At 35.7% G+C, this 22,554-nt stretch overlaps 1 non-coding gene across 1 annotated transcript; it reads right to left on the reverse strand.

Annotated features, from left to right (window-relative positions):
• Positions 1 to 14,798: 14,798 nt before the first annotated feature.
• On the reverse strand, positions 14,799 to 14,905 carry LOC141694637 (small nucleolar RNA R71). Its single transcript, XR_012563925.1, has one exon. It is a non-coding gene; the product is annotated as a small nucleolar RNA R71 (small nucleolar RNA).
• Positions 14,906 to 22,554: the final 7,649 nt, after the last annotated feature.

Consider the following 22,554-nt stretch of genomic DNA (forward strand, 5'->3'; position numbering starts at 1 on the left):
GGGAATTGAACAACACATCTTCTAACTCTACTAAAAGAAAGGAACCTTCTAGTTTGAACCAAACATATCTTTGGCACTTGAGATTAGGTCATATTAACTTGAGGAGGATTCAAAGACTGGTAGTAGACAGGCCTTTAAGCTCATTGGCAGTGGAGCCATTTTCAGTTTGTGAATCCTGCTTGGAAGGTAAAATGACTAATAGGCCTTTCAAGGCAAAAGGGAATAGAGCCAAACAAGTATTATAATTGGTTCACTCTGATTTATGTGGACCCATGAATATCCAAGCAAGAGGTGGTTATGAATATTTCGTCACTTTCATTGATGATTATTCTAGATATGGGTACGTTTATTTGTTGCGCCGTAAGTCTAAGTGCTTTGATAAGTTCAAAGAGTACAAAGCTAAAATGGAGAAGCGACTTAATAAAAGTATCAAGTCACTACGATCAGATCGTGGTGGCGAATACTTGCTTGGAGAATTTAGGGAATATTTATCATAAAATGGGATAGAATCCCAGTTAACTGCACCAGGCACACCCCAGCAGAACGGTGTAGCAGAGAGAAGGAACCGGACCATTTTAGAGACTGTTAGATCGATGATGAGTTATTCGGATTTACCCAAGTCGTTTTGGGGACATGCCTTAGAGACAGCAGCTTATCTTCTGAACTTAGTACCTTCTAAGTCGGTTCCTAAAACCCCCTTAGAATTGTGGATTGGGGATAAACCGAATCTAAGACATATTCGAATATGGGGTTGTCCAGCACATGTGCTGAACAAGAACGCGACTAAGTTAGAATCTCGTACAGAAGTAAAGTTGTTTGTAGGCTACCCCATGGGAATGAAAGGATATTGATTTTATAGTCCGAAGAATCGGGATGTCATTGTTAGCACCAATGCAAGATTCTTGGAGGAGGACTATATAATGAATCACAAACCCATGAGTAGTGTCATTTTAGAGGAACTAGTGGGAGGGACAAATAATACCCATGAAGCTGTAGTACAAGTAGAACAACCACAACATAATGTACAACCTGTCATTAATACCGCACCACTGCCTCGTCGTAGTGGGAGGGTTGTTCAACAGCCGGAAAGATTCATGTTTTTGGGAGAGTCTTTAGACTTGGTCCCTGGTGAACATGATGATGATCCCCGTACATACGAAGAGGCAGTATAAGACAAAGATGCAGATCTTTGGCAAAAGGCGATGGAATCTGAGATAGAATCAATGTATTCTAATCAGGTCCGGGAGCTCGTGGAACCACCCAAAGGTATAAAACCTATTGGATGTAAGTGGATCTACAAGAAAAAGAGGGGATTAGATAAAAAGATGAAAGCCTGGAAAGCAAGACTTGTTACGAAAGGGTATACTCAGAAAGAAGGTATCGATTATGAGGAAACCTTTTCACCGGTAGTCATGCTTAAGTCAATCTGTATTCTTTTATCTATAGCAGCTCATCTCGATTATGAGATTTGGCAAATGGATGTCAAGACAGCTTTTCTTAATGGAAGTCTTGAAGAAACCATCTATATGCAGCAACCAAAAGGATTCATTAAGGAAGGCCAAGAGCATCTGGTATGTAAGCTTAAGAGTTCTATTTATGGACTTAAACAAGCTTCTAGAGACTAGAATATTCGTTTTGATCAGGCAGTCCAGTCATATGGATTTGATCAAAGTCCAAGCGAATCGTGCGTGTATAAGAAAAGTGAAGGTAATGCAGTGGTTTTTCTAGTACTATATGTAGATGATATTTTACTCATTGGAAACAATGTTGAGATGTTGTCATCAGTAAAGGCATGGTTGTTCAAACAATTTGACATGAAGGACTTAGGTGAAGCGGCATACATCCTTGGGATCAAAGTTATAAGGGATCGCAAGAAAAGGATGTTGGCTTTATTTCAAGAGCCCTACATTGATGAAGTATTAGCTCGTTTTAACATGCAGAACTCCAAGAAAGGTTTTTTACCTTTTAAGCATGGAGTTGCTCTATCTAAGAAGCAGTGTCCTTCGACACCTAAGGATATAGAGAGCATGAAAGCAGTTCCTTATGCTTCAGCATGTGGAAGCTTAATGTATGCTATATTATGTACGAGGCCTGACATCTGCTTTGCTGTAGGCATGGTTAGTAGATATCAGTCGAACCCAGGTCAGGAACATTGGAGTGCAGTAAAAACTATACTCAAGTACGTGAGAAGGACTAAGGAGTATATGTTAATTTACAAGGCCTCAGATCTATTTCCTTTGGGATATACTGATTCAGATTTCCAATCAGATAGGGATAAGAGGAAATCAACCTCGGGATATGTTTTTACTTTGGGAGGTGGAGCCGTTATATGGAGGAGTGTAAAGCAGAAATGCATTACAGACTCCACCATGAAGGCCGAGTACGTGGCGGCCTCTGAGGCTGCCAAGGAGGCTGTATGGTTCAGGATCTTCCTTTTGGACTTAGATGTGGTACCTAATTTGCCTAGGAGCTTGACGGTGTATTGTGATAACACTGGTGCTGTGGCAAATTCAAAGGAACCGCGAGACCACAAAGCAGCTAAATATATTGAACGTAAGTATCATCTCATACGAGGAATCGTAAAGCGAGGGGATATAGTTGTGGCTCACATATCATCAGAAGACAACCGAGCAGATCCTTTCACAAAGAGCTTGCCAACCAAGGTTTTTGACAAGCATGTGGAAGCGATAGAAGTCAGATGGATGGACACATAGATATTTATGTAATAGTGGATTAAATAAACACTGATGTACACATAGAATATTTTGAGTATAAGTGGGAGATTGTTAGTGTATACTGAAAATATTTATTTGAAGTATGTACATTTATTTCTGGCCAGTTTATTTGAGAATCATTTGAATGTTTACATGTTGTCTAATATTATATATTGTGAATAATCTAGTATCAAATGGGATACAGAATATTAGATTGTTAAATACGGTTATATAATATAATAAGGTTCACAGCAAAGGTGGTGTTGGACAATCCACTGGTATGGCTGTAGTATTATTTAGATTAGTTTATATTGACTAATAAATAATGCTAGTATACTTTGTGTATATTGAACAGGATCAAATTTAGAATTGTTCCCTTAATACTGATTAAGAAGGAGAACTAAGATTCTATGTTATTATTAATGCTTAGGTTCTTAATCCGGAAATAGTAATTGACACGTGTATATTATTTACATGCTTTGATTTATATATGAAATAATTCTTTTGAATTATATCATTATATTTTGGGTGATGGAATTATATACATGGTGGATATTATTTATTGAAGGAATCCATGTCCTGATAATATTCGGGTTAATTATGTCCCCTTGAAAGCTCAAAAAGATTTAATTATGTGAAACCCTGCAGGTGGAATTTATTCTGGCATAATTAAATAAAGGTTGAGTGGATGATCAAGGATAAAAGATATTAATTAAATAAATTATCAGTAATTTATTTAATTAATGGACATATGATATTTTAAATATGGGGAATTTAATAAGCAAATAATATTGGAACCGAATTAATTAAATTACGGTATTAGGAAAGGTAGTGCAAATATTAATTCTTTAGTGGATTGAATTAATATTTAATTACATTGGGCTAGGCTCAAGATGTAATTAGAAGGCCCAACCTAATTATCCATGGTCCCTATTGTAGCCTATATATATTCTTATTCTCTTCTTGTTTGGCAATTGTGTGAAAACATATTGTAGCCACCAAGGAGCAAGAAAACAGGATAACTTGAGAAGACGGAGGCCACACTTCGCTCAAGGGAATTTGGGAATACAATAGAAGAGCGTGGAATCAACCATTAACAAGGTAATCCTCTTTTCGTAATCTTTATCGTAAAACGTAGTAACACCTTAAGTCCGTGGTTCCCAACAATTGGTATCAGAGCCTGGTAATGGGTTCTACGTTTTATGATATAATGTCCATGTCGTAATTATATATGCGTGTATATAGTGTTTTTCTTGTATTGTTTTTGATCCAGGTTGTTAATCCACTATTATGGCCATGTATATTTTAATTATGTGTTTGGATCCCGCGTGGTTTAATCGTGGTTAATTTTTGTTTTGGTTTCCACGTGGTTTAATCGTGGTTGTAATTTACACGAGGGTTGATCGTGTTAGAATAGATTTTACAAAATTAGTTTTGTATTAGATCTATTTTTTTGTAATTGTTCCGGGTATTTTGTAATAGTTATGTGCGATCGGAAATATTTTCCGGTAGTTTTTTGTTCCGCTGTGCGATTACAAGGGGCTGCTGTTGATGTTTGGATCGAACAAAATCAAAACAAAACTCACAGAAAAGCAACAGGCGGCGGCGCGGTGAAAAACAGCAGAAACAAGGGAAGGGGGGACTCCCCTTCTACTGGGCGCGCGCGCTGCGGCCGTGGCGGCAGCTGGGGCTGCTGGAGCCGCTGCGGCAGCTGGGGCTGCTGGGGCTGCTGGGGCTGTTAGGGGCGTCGGGGCGCGCTTGGGGCAGATTTTTTTTGAGAGCGGAATTTTTTTTTCAAGGGCCATAATAGTGGAAAATTTATTTTAATTTTTTCCATTAAATTTTAATTATTGCTTTAATTTATTAATTATGTGTGTCATTAATTATGTGTGTAATTCTTTTAAAATTACATGTTTAACTAAATTAGGACGACATGGACATAAATTTTATTTATTTCTTTAATTAAATGTTATATGTTGCTAAAATTATGTGTGTATTTTGAATGCATGATTAGACATAATTATAACAACATAGGGCCCCATTTAATTTTAAAATTCCTCAATTTTAATAAAAAAATTCTAAGTGGGAGAGGGAATTAATATGAAATTAAATCCCATGGTCTCCATTATTGGTTGTAGGTAATTTAACATAAAGACGAATATAAATTATATATACGTCACCCATCGTGGCATGTAATTTATGGTTTCTAGAATGTTATAGAAATTACTAGAACAAACTTCATAAATTAATAAATTTTGAAAGGAATAAATACGGATTTTCTTTATTTCTGATTTGGGGCGATTTTGTCAAAAACGGGTTCATCGAACTTGTAAGGCTGTGGGTTTTAAGCGAGACCGATGTGACTCCTCCACTACCTGGAAATCAAACCATTGATGAATATTGAATTGAAGTATTCTATTCAAGGCAAAATTACGAATATTGGAAGGTATACACGCCACCCATCGTGGCGTACCAAGTTCCATAGATTTCGAATAATTTAAGATTTGATGATGGTATACACTTAGCTATGAAAAATAATATAGTCCACCCCAACGTGGCATATTGTTTAGTAATAGGACCGAAGTAACATTTAAACAAAATTAGGTGGTATACATGTCACACATCGTGGCGTACTAGAAGCTTATGGTGTTTAGATGTTAGTGCATTAAATTTTAATAATTTAGATCTTAATAATTAATGCACCCTTATTTATGTGATGTGTTTATGCATGATTCTCAGGATAAAATGGGCTTTAATCCACTATTCACCATACTTAAGGATAACAAACTTACCGGACCTAACTATATTGAATGGAAACGAAATTTGGACATTGTGTTGACTGCTGAGGAGTACAAGTTTTGCACTTATGAACCCAAGCCTGAACAGCCTGCTGCTGATGCTCCTGAAGATGAGAAAGAGTATTATAAACGGTGGATTAAGGCTTATGAGATGTCGCGATGTTATATTGTGGCAGCAATGTCGGGTGTTTTGCAGCATCAGCATCAGTCTATGGCCACTGCTTCGGATATGCTCTTTAATCTCAAGGAACTTTTTGGAGATCAGAATAGGGCTGCTAGGCAAGTAGCCATGAAGGCTTTAATGAACACTCAGATGGCTGAAGGCACACTTGTAAGGGATCATGTTCTCAAGATAATGTCGCATCTGAATGAGATAGAGATCCTTGGTGCTGAACTTGACGGGGAAACCCAGATTGACATTATCCTTATGAGCTTGTCCAAGAGTTTTGAGCAGTTCCGCTTAAATTACAACATGAACAAGTGGCAGTATAGTCTCGCGGAACTGCTGACAGAACTTCAGGCAGCTGAAGGATTATTTCGGCAGAGTGTTCAAGTGAATGTGGCTGGGAAATGTTCTTCCTCTAAGCCGAAAGGTATTAAGAAGAAGAAAAAGGCTCAGACACAGAAAGCTGTGAAGGCAGTGGGAGTTCAGGGTGGTGTGAAAAAGGCTAAGGGAAAGTGCTTCAGATGCAAAGAGTCAGGTCACTAGAAACAGGATTGTCCTCTTCCTAAGAAGACAAACAATACTGGTATGTCTCTTTCTCTAGTTACAGAAACATTTATAGCGGCTATATCTACGAGCACTTAGTGTGTAGATACAGGAGCCACTGATCATGTTTGTAATTCTATGCAGGGGTTCCAACTATCCAGAATGCTTAGAGATGGTGAGATATACGTGTTCATGGGAGATGCTACGAAAGTAGCAGTAGTTGCAGTAGGAGTTATTCATTTATCTTTTGGTTCTGATAGGATTTTGGTCTTGAACAATTGTCTTTATGTACCTTCTTTTAGAAGGAATTTAATTTCGGTTTCTAAACTTGCTTTGGATGGTTATAATGTTTGTTTGGATCATAATGTTTCTATTATAATGAATAAACGAATTATATGTTCTGGTACATTGCAAGACAATTTGTATATAATTAATTCTAGTCAACCTACACTGCAACTGCAATTTAGGGAATTGAACAACACATCTTCTAACTCTACTAAAAGAAAGGAACCTTCTAGTTTGAACCAAACATATCTTTGGCACTTGAGATTAGGTCATATTAACTTGAGGAGGATTCAAAGACTGGTAGTAGACGGGCCTTTAAACTCATTGGCAGTGGAGCCATTTCCAGTTTGTGAATCCTGCTTGGAAGGTAAAATGACTAATAGGCCTTTCAAGGCAAAAGGGAATAGAGCCAAACAAGTAGTAGAATTGGTTCACTCTGATTTATGTGGACCCATGAATATCCAAGCAAGAGGTGGTTATGAATATTTCGTCACTTTCATTGATGATTATTCTAGATATGGGTACGTTTATTTGTTGCGCTGTAAGTCTAAGTGCTTTGATAAGTTCAAAGAGGACAAAGCTAAAACGGAGAAGCGACTTAATAAAAGTATCAAGTCACTACGATCAGATCGTGGTGGCGAATACTTGCTTGGAGAATTTAGGGAATATTTATCTGGAAATGGGATAGAATCCCAGTTAACTGCACCAGGCACACCCCAGCAGAACGGTGTAGCAGAGAGAAGGAACCGGACTCTTTTAGAGAGTGTTAGATCGATGATGAGTTATTCGGATTTACCCAAGTCGTTTTGGGGACATGCCTTAGAGACAACAGCTTATCTTCTGAACTTAGTACCTTCTAAGTCGGTTCCTAAAACCCCCTTAGAATTATGGACCGGGGATAAACCGAGTCTAAGACATATTCGAATATGGGGTTGTCCAGCACATGTGCTGAACAAGAACGCGACTAAGTTAGAATCTCGTACAGAAGTAAAGTTGTTTGTAGGCTACCCCATGGGAATGAAAGGATATTTATTTTATAGTCCGAAGAATCGGGATGTCATTGTTAGCACCAATGCAAGATTCTTGGAGGAGGACTATATAATGAATCACAAACCCATGAGTAATGTCGTTTTAGAGGAACTAGTGGGAGGGACAAATAATACCCATGAAGCTGTAATACAAGTAGAACAACCATAACATAATGTACAACCTGTCACTAATACCGCACCAGTGCCTCGTCGTAGTGGGAGGGTTGTTCAACAGCCTGATAGATTCATGTTTTTGGGAGAGTCTTCAGACTTGGTCCCTGGTGAACATGCTGATGATCCCCGTACATACAAAGAGGCAGTACAAGACAAAGATGCAGATCTTTGGCAAAAGGCGATGGAATCTGAGATAGAATCAATGTATTCTAATCAGGTCCGGGAGCTCGTGGAACCACCCAAAGGTATAAAACCTATTGGATGTAAGTGGATCTACAAGAAAAAGAGGGGATTAGATAAAAAGGTGAAAGCCTGGAAAGCAACACTTGTTGCGAAAGGGTATACTCAGAAAGAAGATATCGATTATGAGGAAACCTTTTCACTGGTAGTCATGCTTAAGTCAATCCGTATTCTTTTATCTATAGCAGCTCATCTCGATTATGAGATTTGGCAAATGGATGTCAAGACAGCTTTTCTTAATGGAAGTCTTGAAGAAACCATATATATGCAGCAACCAAAAGGATTCATTAAGGAAGGCCAAGAACATCTGGTATGTAAGCTTAAGAGTTCTATTTATGGACTTAAACAAGCTTCTAGAGACTGGAATATTCATTTTGATCAGGCAGTCCAGTCATATGGATTTGATCAAAGTCCAAGCGAATCGTGCGTGTATAAGAGAAGTGAAGGTAATGCAGTGGTTTTTCTAGTACTATATGTAGATGATATTTTACTCATTGGAAACAATGTTGAGATGTTGTCATCAGTAAAGGCATGGTTGTTCAAAAAATTTGACATGAAGGACTTAGGTGAAGCGGCATACATCCTTGGGATCAAAGTTATAAGGGATCACAAGAAAAGGATGTTGGCTTTATTTCAAGAGCCCTGCATTGATGAAGTATTAGCTCGTTTTAACATGCAGAACTCCAAGAAAGGGTTTTTACCTTTTAAGCATGGAGTTGCTCTATCTAAGAAGCAGTGTCCTTCGACACCTAAGGATATATAGAGCATGAAAGCAGTTCCTTATGCTTCAGCATGTGGAAGCTTAATGTATGCTATATTATGTACGAGGCCTGACATCTGCTTTGCTGTAGGCATCGTTAGTAGATATCAGTCGAACCCAGGTCAGGAACATTGAGGTGCAGTAAAAACTACACTCAAGTACCTGAGAAGGACTATATGTTAATTTACAAGGCCTCAGATCTATTTCCTTTGGGATATACTGATTCAGATTTCCAATCAGATAGGGATAAGAGGAAATCAACCTCGGGATATGTTTTTACTTTGGGAGGTAGAGCCGTTATATGGAGGAGTGTAAAGCAGAAATGCATTACAGACTCCACCATGAAGGCCGAGTACGTGGCGGCCTCTGAGGCTGCCAAGGAGGCTGTATGGTTCAGGATCTTCCTTTTGGACTTAGATGTGGTACCTAATTTGCCTAGGAGCTTGACGGTGTATTGTGATAACACTGGTGCTGTGGCAAATTCAAAGGAACCGCGAGACCACAAAGCAGCTAAACATATTGAACGTAAGTATCATCTCATACGAGGAATCGTAAAGCGAGGGGATATAGTTGTGGCTCACATATCATCAGAAGACAACCGAGCAGATCCTTTCACAAAGAGCTTGCCAACCAAGGTTTTTGACAAGCATGTGGAAGCGATAGGAGTCAGATGGATGGACACATAGATATTTATGTAATAGTGGATTAAATAAACACTGATGTACACATAGAATATTTTGAGTATAAGTGGGAGATTGTTAGTGTATACTGAAAATATTTATTTGAAGTATGTACATTTATTTCTGGCCAGTTTATTTGAGAATCATTTGAATGTTTACATGTTGTCTAATATTATATATTGTGAACAATCTAGTATCAAATGGGATACAGAATATTAGATTGTTAAATACGGTTATATAATATAATAAGGTTCACAGCAAAGGTGGTGTTGGACAATCCACTGGTATGGCTGTAGTATTATTTAGATTAGTTTATATTGACTAATAAATAATGCTAGTATACTTTGTGTATATTGAACAGGATCAAATTTAGAATTGTTCCCATAATACTGATTAAGAAGGAGAACTAAGATTCTATGTTATTATTAATGCTTAGGTTCTTAATCCGGAAATAGTAATTGACACGTGTATATTATTTACATGCTTTGATTTATATATGAAATAATTCTTTTGAATTATATCATTATATTTTGGGTGATGGAATTATATACATGGTGGATATTATTTATTGAAGGAATCCATGTCCTGATAATATTCGGGATAATTATTACCCCTTGAAAGCTCAAAAAGATTTAATTATGTGAAACCCTGCTGGTGGAATTTATTCTGGCATAATTAAATAAAGGTTGAGTGGATGATCAAGGATAAAAGATATTAATTAAATAAATTATCAGTAATTTATTTAATTAATGGACATATGATATTTTAAACATGGGGAATTTAATAAGCAAATAATATTGGAACCGAATTAGTTAAATTAAGGTATTAGGAAAGGTAGTGCAAATATTAATTCTTTAGTGGATTGAATTAATATTTAATTACATTGGGCTAGTCTCAAGATGTAATTAGAAGGCCCAACCTAATTATCCATGGTCCCTATTGTAGCCTATATATATTCTTATTCTCTTCTTGCTTGGCAATTGTGTGAAAACATATTGTAGCCACCAAGGAGCAAGAAGAGAGGATAACTTGAGAAGACGGAGGCCACACTTCGCTCAAGGGAATTTGGGAATATAATAGAAGAGCGTGGAATCAACCATTAACAAGGTAATCCTCTTTTCGTAATCTTTATCGTAAAACGTAGTAACACCCTAAGTCCGTGGTTCCCAACAGTTACAACCAAACGGGGCAATATAACGGGGTTATATAACTTTATTATTTTATTGTTAGGACAAACTTATTGTATAGTTATTCTAAAAAAACATATTGTATAGTTCAATAAGATGATATTTTAACTGAATATATATTACTATAGTATAAAGCAGTACTCTCAAAATAAATTTCAATGTTAGATCAATTATTCATTTATGATTAAATATAAATGTGTAGTTTTAATTAATATTTGAAAGTAAATTCTTTTTTTTTCAGTTTATTTATTCACGTACTTTATTTTGTATCATTATTAGCAAATTACGGTCACACGTACATTTGTTGGAAATATAAAGTATCTTAGTGAAAAAAAATCACATTGACATATACATTGATATGTGATAACCAAGTATAACAACCAAATTCGTTACAATTTGCTCAAAACGTATATAAAAATAACAAAATCTATAAATTCAAAGGTATGTGATAATATAATTAACGAAATAATGTAATTTTATCATTAACAAAGTGGAACTTTACACTTAGAAAAGATATATCTTAAATTTTTAATATTTTATACAAAAAATAACAAAAGGGACAAATATTAAATAAATTTCCGAAAAAATATAGCATTCATATATAAACATTTTTAAAATTCTGAACTATAATAACAATTTATAATTATATCTATAAACAGGCATCACCGGATTAGTCATGTTATACATAGTTAAATTATTTTCCACTTGAATATATGGAAAAGTATTGAAGACCATAAACTAAATTTAAAATATATGTCGTATCATTACAAATAATGAGATATTACAATCAGTAACTAAAACAATGGTTATAAAGTACGTATTGAATAAAATAATATAAAGGCAAGTACAATTATATAAATACAGATATTGTAATTATATAAGGTAATACAATATTACATTGATAATATATTGACATTAGAGATACTCAATAATTCAAATATGGTTTTCTAATATTTTTTTAATTTTTAATTAGAAAGTTAAATAAAAATTAAAATATTTATTGTATCATTACAGATAATCAGTTCGGTTTCAGATCGGATCAATTTTGGATCGGGTCTACATTCGGATTATGATATATTTGAAGACCATTCGGATCGAATCGGATGTGATTTGGAACGGGTCTAATTCAGATTAAAATCGGGAAAAAATTGTATTAAGATCGGACACAATTCTGTTGGGATTAAATTCGATTCGGATATTTTCGGATGCTAACTTATTTATTTTTCAATTTTTCAGATTTTAAAAATATTTTTTTTAATTTAGTATTTTTAATATAATTTAATGTACTTTTACAAAAAAATATGATTAAATAAGTATGTTATCATACACATAAAATTGTTTAAAGTATAAATTTTGCTTATTTCTGGTCATATTCGGTTCGGGTATTTTTCGGATCAGTTTAAATTGGTTCTTAGATAATTATCGGATTATATGATTCAAATCTCGAATCGGATCTCGGTTTCATGAATTTCGGCTTGGTTGTTCAGATCCAGAAAAATTTTGTCAGGTCTATTTACATATAGTAATATAATTCGGTCCTTCTCAAAATAACCATAACACGGTATCTAAAGTATATTGTCAATACAATTATATCAAACTAGTAAAACTATAGTATTCTAGATGGTGTCATATTTAAGCTCTATAACAGATACTCGCCCCGTCCTTTGCGATTGTTTGTATTTTTCAGAGCACGCCCGACACACTTTTTAAGGTGTATATAAATTAGAGTTCTTTTTTTACAATTTTGATTATTTTAATAAAAATTGAAACTTTCAACTTTTTCACGAAAAAGAAAAATTGTAAAAAGTATAATTTTTATATAAGTGAATTTTTATGTATATTAAAATACGTGCTGGACAGTTAATCGGAACCGTAACAAATTGGAATAGACCAGGGGAGTAGAAAAAACTCATGTATAACAATATATTTCTCCTTTTTATGTAAATATAAAAATATTTAAGTAAATAATTTTAAAAAAATTGTCGTTGAAAAAAAGCTGATCCTTGTGAATTTTATTCTTGAATTGCATATATTACGTAGTTAAATAGTTATGTTTTAAATATATTTTTAAAATAACATCTGTTATTAATTATCATACAAAACTAATTCGCGACTTGAATATAAAACAGTTTTATTATTTAACAACGAATCATGAATTATATAATTGATAAGTGGATTTTATATCCACTTGGAACGCTTATTTACAAGCTTAAATTGGTGTTTTGGACTCAAGCTGTTGGTATTTTGATATGTTTTTGTGTTATTGCATTTCAGGTATCAGTTAAATGAAGAAAGGAGCTTTTAAAGGAAATATGATAAAAAAAAGACCAGAATTGTAAGCCTAGGCCATTTTCAAGTTGTAGAGAATCTCTTTAGCTTCGCGTGGGTACTTGAATCGCCTAATTCTGACGAATAGAACTCAAGTTATGGCCAAAATAAGATTCATCAGAATTTTCCAGAAAGGCTACAGGCGCCCGCCTGCTGGTGTCAGGAGACCGCGTGCTAGCAGGCGCCCGCCTGCTGGTGTCAGGAGACCGCGTGCTAGCAGGCGCCCGCCTGCTGGTGCTAGGCGCCCGCCTGCTGATGCGCGGCTGATTTCGCTGATTTCGCTGAAAAAGCTTTTTTTGAGTGGAATTTGACGATTTTAAGGGTCTAGGTCCAATATGGGCTTATATATACTTAAAAAAAGGGTTTTCATCATCCGGGAAGATTGGGATACCAAGGAGAAGACCTAGAAGCACAAAACAACTCCGAAAAAAAAGATCTTGTTTTCAACTTGTGATTCTTTCAATTAGTTGTATCTTTGGATGCTCGTTTTCGTTCTTGTTGAACCTAGATCTCATTTATTCGTACTTTAATTATTATTCAGTTTATTAAGACTTTGTTTATACCATACTTTCATTGGAACCCATGGTGACGATGAGTTCGATTATGAACTAATCGTTGTCATGGGATTCTAGCGGATTTACTTATGGATTTCAATAATTAATTTGTTTCGATATCTTGGTGTATGGTGATTGATTGATATCCTAGTATTGGTTGTGCTTATTCGTCTTATGTGCGTAGCTAACATATAAGATAGCGTGTTAATCTCTATTGAAGCGACAGTGAATATAGAGGTTTAGAACTTGCCATGCTAGCATAGGTTCATGTATTTGTTATGCATGCTTCGTAGGTAATTTTAACTATCTCACTAGCCCTATGTAATCAAGATAGATAACTTGTGCTTAAACCGTTATGTTGTCAATTTCTATAGACATATAGGGTCTCAATATAATTGGTGCATATTCAGCTTCTATCTCTTTTGTGGACGTCTGGTAGAATGGTACTCGTGCAACGAATGTTGGCGTTTATCTGTTTCGTGTTATCTGATTAGTGTCATCACCATCACATGCTAAGGTTAAGAACGAAAAGGCTATTGAATGAAGTAGTAATGAAGTTAGAATCCCATGTATGTCATATATAGAAATTCAACTTCAATTTTCTTAGTTAATGTTATTTAGTATAATCTCTTAGTTTAATCAAAACCCAATTTGTTATTTGTCTTAGCATTGAGCGATAACCATACATTGTTGCATAGGTGCATAAATTGAACTTAACTGAAACCAGTCTTTGTGGGAATGAATCTGATTTATATTTATACTACTTGCGAACGCGTATACTTGCGTGAATTTTAGCGCGTATTTTCGCCCTAACAAGTTTTTGGCGCCGTTGCCGGGGACTCGGTGTTAATTTTTAGTTTATGTGCTTGTCATCAGTGGTCATTAAAGTTCAGTGACTCGGACTCGTTTACTCTCACGGTTTATTAGTTTGTGTTTCAGGTACTCATTACAATGGGAGATCCAGCAGTACGAACAAAAGCCTTGATGGATTTTTCTCAACCCAACATCAATGACATTCAATCTAGCATTGTCCAGCCAGCTATCACAGTTAATACCTTTGAGATCAAGCCTGGCATAATTCAATGGGTGCAGAATTCAATCCAGTTTGGGGGTTCTCCAACTGAAGATCCCAATATGCACATTAGGTATTTCATTGAAATCTGCGACACCTTCAAGTTCAATGGTGTTTGTGAAGATGCTGTGAAGCTGAGACTGTTCCCATTCTCTCTGAGGGACAAGGCTAAGAGCTAGTTACACTCTCTACCAGCTGGTTCGATTACTACTTGGGAATATCTTGCTCAAAAGTTTCTCACTAAATTCTTCCCTATGTCAAAGACAACTGCACTCAGGAATACTATTACTCAATTTGCGCAACAAACGGGAGAATCGCTATGTGAAGCTTGGGAGCGCTACAAGGAGATGCTTAGGAAGTATTCTCATCATGGAATGCCTGATTGGATGATCATTACTTGTTTTTACAATGGGTTGGGAGCACAGTCCAGACCCATGCTCGATGCAGCATCAGGCGGAGCATTATGGACGAAGAGCTATGAGGAAGCTTATGATCTAATTGAACTGATGGCTGCTAATGAATATCATTATCCAACCCAGAGATGCCCACAGGGCAAGATAGCAGGAGTTCTTGAAGTGGATACAGCTACAGCTATCACTGCTCAACTAAAGGCGTTGTCTATGAAGATCGATTATCTGGCTAACTATGGTGTTAAGCAGATAACCAGTGTTTGTGAGTTGTGTGCAGGTCCGCATGCGACTGAGCAATGCGCTATATCTAGTGACTCAGCTCAGTTTCTGAGCAACTTTCAGAGATCGCAGCAGCCAGTTCCTGCCACTTATCAGCCTAACAACTGGAATCATCCTAACTTCAGCTGGAGCAACAATCAGAATGTGATGCAAAAGCCGTTCCAGCAGTTTGGAAATAAGCTGTTCAACCCTCCTGGTTTTCAACAACAAATTGCACCAAGACACCAACTCCAAATTCAACAACAAACTCATGGTGCGTGTCTATATTCGAATAAAAAATCTGAATTGGAGGAGTTGCGGCTTATATGCCAAAGCCAGGCTGTTTCTATCAATACTCTGGAGAACCAAATAGGGCAAATTGCTAATGCCTTATTGAATCGACCACCAGGAACGCTTTCTAGTGCTATAGACGCCAATGCAGGCAAGAGGGAAGTCGAAGAACAGATGAACGCCATCAACTTGAAATCTGAAAAGGTCGCAAGCCCCCAAATTCAGCAAGACGAAGAGCCCGAAAAATCTCAAGTTCCAGAATCTGAAGTTTTGGCTGAAGAAGAAGTGCAGAAGGAAGCAAAAGTGGAACCAAGGAAGATTACTGTGGAACACACTCCTCCTGAGGGTAATACAGGGAAGAAACAGATCTATCCTCCACCTCCTTTTCCTAAGAGGCTGCAGAAGAAAAAACTGGATAAGCAGTTTGAGAAGTTTTTGGAGGTGTTCAAGAAACTTCATATCAACATACCTTTCGTTGAAGCTCTTGAATAGATGCCTAGCTATGCGAGGTTTATGAAAGGTATCCTCTCTCGAAAAGTGAAGCTCGATGACTTAGAGATCGTTGCTCTAACGGAGGAATGCAGCGCTGTGCTATAATAGAAGTTGCCTCTGAAGCTTAAAGATCCTGGAAGCTTCACTATTCCTTGCACCATCGGGAACTTGTCGTTCGACAAGTGTTTATGTGATTTAGGAGCTAGCATCAATCTGACGCCCTTATCTATCTTCAAGAAGCTTGGTCTGCCTGATCCGAAACCAACATACATGTCATTGCAACTAGCTGACCGTTCCATCGCTTATCCACGAGGTATAGTGGAGGATATCTTGGTCAAGGTGGATAAACTTATCTTCCCTGCAGACTTTATAATTCTTGACTTTGAGGAGGATAAGAAGATTCCCATTATCTTGGCGAGACCATTCTTAGCTACTGGTCGAACTATGATCGATATGCAAAAAGGAGAGCTTACGATGAAGGTTTTCGATCAGAAGGTCACTTTTAATGTGTTCAAGGCAACAAAGTTACCCACAGCTAAAGAGGAGTGCTTTAAAGTAGAGTGGGTAGACTCTGTAGTAAATTCGGAACTTGAGCAATTGCCAAAGTCAAAGACCTTAGAGAGATCCTTAATGGGGAAATCAGTTATTGATGATATGGAAGGAGCAGAGCAACTGCAGGTTTTGAATGCACCTCCGTGGAAGAGGAAGTTGGATATGCCATTTGATTCTCTTGGGTTAGCAGAGCTAAAAATTTCTCAGGAGTGTCTCGAGCCGTCTATTGAAGATGTTTCCACACATGAGCTTCACCCACTACCAGATCACTTGAGTTATGCATTCTTAGGTGCACCACATGATAAGGGCTTGGGAAATATTTTTGATGCTATAGAGGGTAGTCGAACGAATCCTCCAGTGCCTACAGAGGGTTCTTCTCATGTGTAACATATAGTTGATAGGACTGGTGTTGGTGATGCACAGTATAGAAGATTGACTAGGCGTATGGATGCCATGCATGACATCCACCGATATTTTGCTGAAGCTTGGACACACACTTTCGGTACTGTTGTCGGAGACACTGGTGACGAGGTTGATTGGCCACCTGATCCTCCACCCGACGAGGGTGATTCTTCCGCTAACTAGGTATGCCTGAATTCCTTATTATTACCTTCAATGAGGACATTAAAAATTTTAAGTTTGGGGGTGATCATGTAAGGATTAGTAGTGTGTGTCCATATAGATTCATATTGCATGTTTAGTTGTAGTTCATTCATATTTTTGCATGATTGTTCATTTAGGACATATTTGTTTATTTTCATGTGATTTCATATAGTTGCATTTGCATGCATATTTAGCATGATCCCTTAAGATGAACTATGATATTTGATAAGTTGATGTGGATTTGAGTGTGGTGATGATGAATAGAGGGATGTTTAAGTCCTAATGAATTGATTTGCATGTCAGAAACAAATATTTTCACAGAGTCTTATAGGGTTGCTATTGATCTAGATCATGATCATACTTGTTTTTTGTTGAGATTTAATCACTTGGTTATATTTAGAATTTGTGATATTCTCGTAATGACGCAAAAACACTGATTTTTTTATCAGGAGAAAAACTTGGATTTCATTGCTAGTTGTTGTAAGGATAGGCATCAAATGGCTAGTAGCCGGCTCATATTTTTATAAGTAGTCTAGGGTTGAATGAGATGGAGTGAAACGCACTCATTCAGAAATTATTGAAAAAAAAAAGAAAAAAGAAAAAAGTATGTGTTTATGCATAATTGATCAAGAGTGAGCTCTTTAATACTCGAGTTATTAAGTTCTAGGGGACTTTATGCCTAGTGACCTAAGGCTTTTATAGTTTGGGATCCGCTAACCTAACGCTCGCTACATGGGTATTATTGCATAAGTCTTTTGCGACCTCATTCATTGCACGGTCAAATAAGCATCTTTGTTATGTGTTCAATAATAGTGTGAATCCTTGTATAACTCTATTAAAAAGGAGGTGTTGTGAGTCAGAATGCATTTATTGTCTATTTTGTTTATAAACTTTTGATTGTTTCGATGATAGATAAGTTATGGTTATTGATCTAGTATCGAGAGATATCTGTTAAGCATTCAACACACGCAAGTTTTTGGTTTGTGAGTTGGTTTGTGGGATTTATTCGAACTCTGTTTTAAGTCATTGCATTCTTAGAGGCATTGGCTTATTCATTTGGTTATGGTTATTCTGAGGCGATCGATTGCATTATCATTTAGTTGCATTCACGTAGTTGCATTCATGCATTAGGTTTGTTTTGTAGTTTTGAGTCTGTTTATGCTTGAGGACAAGCATCGATTCAAGTTTGGGGGTGTGATAAGTGGATTTTATATCCACTTGGAATGCTTATTTACAAGCTTAAATTGGTGATTTGGACTCAAGCTGTTGGTATTTTGATGCATTTTTGTGTATTGCATTTCAGGTATCAGTTAAATGAAGAAAGGAGCTTTTAAAGGAAATCTGATAAAAAGTGATCCGAATTGGAAGCCTAGGCCATTCTCAAGTTGTAGAAAATCTCTTTAGCTTCGCGTGGGCAGTTGAATCGCCTAATTCTGACGAGTAGAACTCAAGTTATGGCCAAAATAAGATTCATTAAAATTTTCCAGAAAGGCTGCAGGCGACCGCGTGCTAGCAGGCGCCCGCCTGCTGGTGCCAGGCGCCCACCTGCTGATGCGCGGATGATTTCGCTGAAAAAGCCTTTTTTGAGTGGAATTTGATGATTTTAAGGGTCTAGGTCCAATATGGGCTTATATATACTTAAAAAAAAGGGTTTTCATCATCCGGGAAGATTGGGATACCAAGGAGAAGACCTAGAAGCACAAAACAACTCCGAAAAAGAAGATCTTGTTTACAACTTGTGATTCTTTGAATTAGTTTTAACTTTGGATGCTCGTTTTCATTCCTGTTGAACCTAGATCTGATTTATTCGTACTTTAATTATTATTCAGTTTATTAAGACCTTGTTTATACCATGCTTTCATTGGAACCCATGGTGACGATGAGTTCGATTATGAACTAATCGTTGTCATGGGATTCTAGCGGATTTACCTATGGATTTCAATAATTAATTTGTTTCGATATCTTGGTGTGTGGTTATTGATTGATATCCTAGTATTGGTTATGCTTATTCGTCTTATGTGCGTAGCTAACATATAAGATAGCGTGTTAATCTCTATTGAAGCGATTGTGAATATAGAGGTTTAGAACTTGTCATGCTAGCATAGGTTCATGTATTTGTTATGCATGATTCGTAGGTAATTTTAACCATCTTACTTGCCCTATGTAATCAAGATAGATAACTTGTGCTTAAACCGTTATGCTATCAAATTCTATAGACATATAGGGTCTCAATATAATTGGTGCCTATTCAGCTTCTATCTCTTTCGTGGATGTATGGTAGAATGGTACTCGTGCAATGAAAGTTGGCATTTATCAGTTTCGTGTTATATGATTAGTGTCATCACCATCACATGCTAAAGTTAAGAACGAAAAGGCTATTGAATGAAGTAGTAATGAAGTTAAAATCCCATGTTTGTCATATATAGTAATTCAACCTCAATTTTCTTAGTTAATGTTATTTAGTATAATCTCTTAATTTAATCAAAACCAAATTTGTTATTTATCTTAGCATTGAGCGATAACCATACATTGTTGCATAGGTGCATAAATTGAACTTAACTGAAACCAGTCTTTGTGGGAACAAATCTGATTTATATCCTATACTACTTGCGAATGCGTATACTTGCGTGAATTTTAGCGTGTGTTTTCGCCCTAACAATAATCACCTAAAACCAAAATAAGTAAAAACCAATTATTAATTACAAAAAAATATATAGTGGATACTTAGCTAAAAAGGGGAAAAATACAAATTGTTAGAGAGCAGAAACAGTAGAGTGAATTGCTGAGGAGAAGTGAGATTCTGAATCAAGAAGAACAATCACAAACCAACATCATATATAAACAGGTATGCAATTTCGTTTCTTCTTATCTATATACATTGATTTACAGACTATATTGAATGAAGTGTTTGTAAAAGTTATGTTTTGACTGACATGAACTCTTCATCATGTTATTCTTCATTGAAGTATTAGATCCAATATGAACTTGTAATTAGTAGCCTAATCGATTGTTGAATGTCATAAACTACAGATAACAGACAATGTCGAGTTTAATTCCAATGTACTCAAATACAGGTGCACAGATCTCCATAAATTAGCATGATATTCTATTTATATGTAATGTTTTTCATTACATATGTTATATATTTATTTCAGTACTTCAATTAAATGATTATCATTGATAGGTGAACAATCAGACAGCAGATTTCAGTTTACTTATCAATGTAAAGGAGGTATCTTGATAACTGGTGCTCCTGTAAGTAAATCACAATTTGGTTAAGGGTTTACATCTTAGAGTGAATTATAAATTGATATACCTTCTTCACTTGCACAAAGGTTTGGCACTAATATCCCAAGAACAGTAACCTTTGGTTTGAAAAATGGCGAGATTTACACAGGAACTTACACCAGAAGTGATGAGAGAATTGGCGGACTAATGCCTTTAATAAGGAAAAACTATATACAACCTTATGATAAGGTCACTTTCTATCATACAGGAGCAGGACATTTTACACTTGAATTTGTTGATAGCAACGGCATTGAGAGATTTATGACTAATGGCAAGAACCGCCTAAAACCATGTCTTATTTGTTATATTTTTATAAACATGTTTATAATATGTTTTTATGGTTATATGATGAAATCACAAATTCCATGATCAAATAAGAAATTGCTTGGTGGATATGGAAGCTGAAATTGAAAAAGGTGCTCATGTTCAATTCATATCAATTATGAAGCCATCTAATATGGATAATAGCTCACACGGAGTGGTACAATCTCAAATTACTTACAAAACTAATAATTTGTGACATGCTAATAAACACTCTTTCCGCATTAATTTAGAAACTACTCATAAGTTTAATCCAATATTACATTTATTTCATCTGTAGCACATTCCTAAAGAAATCCATCCATTCCATCATGCATTCAAAGCTGGTGATGAGGTAACATTGGTAAGATATACAAAAAGTTAGAAAGTTGGCATTGTCCTTTCTAATGGGGTGCCGAGATTTTTAGCAGGATGGAACAAATTCAACAGCGATAACAAACTAAAGGTTGCGGACAGATTGATTTTTAATTTCTCAGACAATGTTGACGGTGTTGTATTCAATGTTAAAGTTTAGAACTACAGACATTACAATCATGTCATTAAACCACCTGGAATTTTTGTTTGAAGGAATATTCATGGCTTGATGCCTTAAACTTTGATGTTGTTTTGTGAATTAATATGCTATATTTAATTTAATGTTAATGATTTGTAGACTCAAAGGTACTGATCAATATGAACCTAATGACTGGTTGGGGTTATGTGCGACGATAAGGCCTGAATATGCAGACTACATGTATCATGAGGCTACCGTCATATTTAAATAGTTCTTTTATTAGTCTTCTTAAACTGTTATATATCTGTGAAACTGTAAGCATACTACTTGTTTACGATAATAAAAATTACATTAAAACTCGACATAATAAACTTAGAATAATAAATACAAGTTCAATAGATTCCATGATTACAATAATAAATTATTTATTATTGTGAATAAATACCTACATATATTATAATCACGCATCCTTCTACTGATCTTTAACAAAAGGTTGAAATCATTCATTCAACATTGTAAATACCTACATATAACATAATACAATAATAGGGAAAATTAAATAATTAAGTAAACAAAAGAGAAATTAGCATAAATAAACATAGTAGTATGTATACCGATTCCTCACTTTTTCCACCTCTGGAATGTCAGGATTTACATAAATTGCAGAAAATGGCAGGTTTGTGATGAAAGCACGTCCTGTATAAATAAAGTATGTATTAATTATAATTATTTTCTTATAACCTGAATGACAACAAATAAGTGTATATACCAATAGAAGCATCAAAATAAATACCAGAAATTATTTCTTGTCTAAAGAGTGATAGTATAATAACTATCGGTTGTTGAATATCATGATAAAACAATTAATTCGCCTCTTTGGCTAAATCTCCCAAAAATTTTACTTCAACTTTGGACATGCCATCACTAACATAGAAATTCAGGTATTTGGTTTCGCCATAAACCGTCCGTACAGTCATGGAGTGGATCTCTTGGTACACAACTCCGATTATATCTAAAATACAAAAAAGTATACCAAGTTTTTTACTAATAACAAATGTATTTCGTTGTCCGTAAAAAATATGTGTAAGAAAATATCAATTTACTTTAATCAAATAATATTTTGAAAATAAAATTGGTGACATACCTGATGCGGCAAGAGGAGGGTCATCAAGACCATCATGAGAATAATTATTTCCAACATTATTAGTAAAGTTTTGCAAGCTCACAAAATGATACTTCTGTAATGGAACACTCCAATCATCACTAATGACATGTTTTACTATAGTTGACTGTGAAAAGTATATTTTAGTCGGTGAG

Source organism: Apium graveolens, chromosome 10, assembly GCF_009905375.1.
Source record: "Apium graveolens cultivar Ventura chromosome 10, ASM990537v1, whole genome shotgun sequence".
Lineage (NCBI taxonomy): Eukaryota > Viridiplantae > Streptophyta > Magnoliopsida > Apiales > Apiaceae > Apium > Apium graveolens.